Raw genomic sequence first — 483 nt, 5'->3', positions numbered from 1 at the left:
TGGCCTGAATTGAGTCTTTTAGAAAGGACTCAAGTCCGGAGTGGTAAAAAAAATATTGATTCTTTCCTTAGATTTTGCAAAATGAGTCTCTTTGCTTGACCTGATTCTAGTAAAAGACTCAAGTCCTCTGCCGGACTCAAGTCTTTGGCTGGCCTCGCCCCAGCACTACAAGACGCAACCTTTCGACAGTCTTCAGAAATTCTAGATTTTTTCACTCATCAGCTGAGAGTTTGGTCCACAATTGCAGGGGCTAATAGTATTCTGTAGAAATCTGGGGAAATGACAGGCAACGCGGGATGTTCTTGTAACAGAGTCAGTTGCAAGTTGGCACAAGATTTGGCCACACTGGCGAATGAAAGCAAGAGAGTCACTAAACACCAAATTTAACTAGCAGCTGATCTCGCAAATATCCGCCTTTTTTCTTGCGGTAACTGAAGTCAAGTCATTTCGTAGTCTGTGACTAGCTCTCTTTGGAGGATGGAC

Source organism: Tigriopus californicus, chromosome 5, assembly GCF_007210705.1.
Source record: "Tigriopus californicus strain San Diego chromosome 5, Tcal_SD_v2.1, whole genome shotgun sequence".
Lineage (NCBI taxonomy): Eukaryota > Metazoa > Arthropoda > Copepoda > Harpacticoida > Harpacticidae > Tigriopus > Tigriopus californicus.
This window is presented reverse-complemented; position numbering follows the sequence as displayed.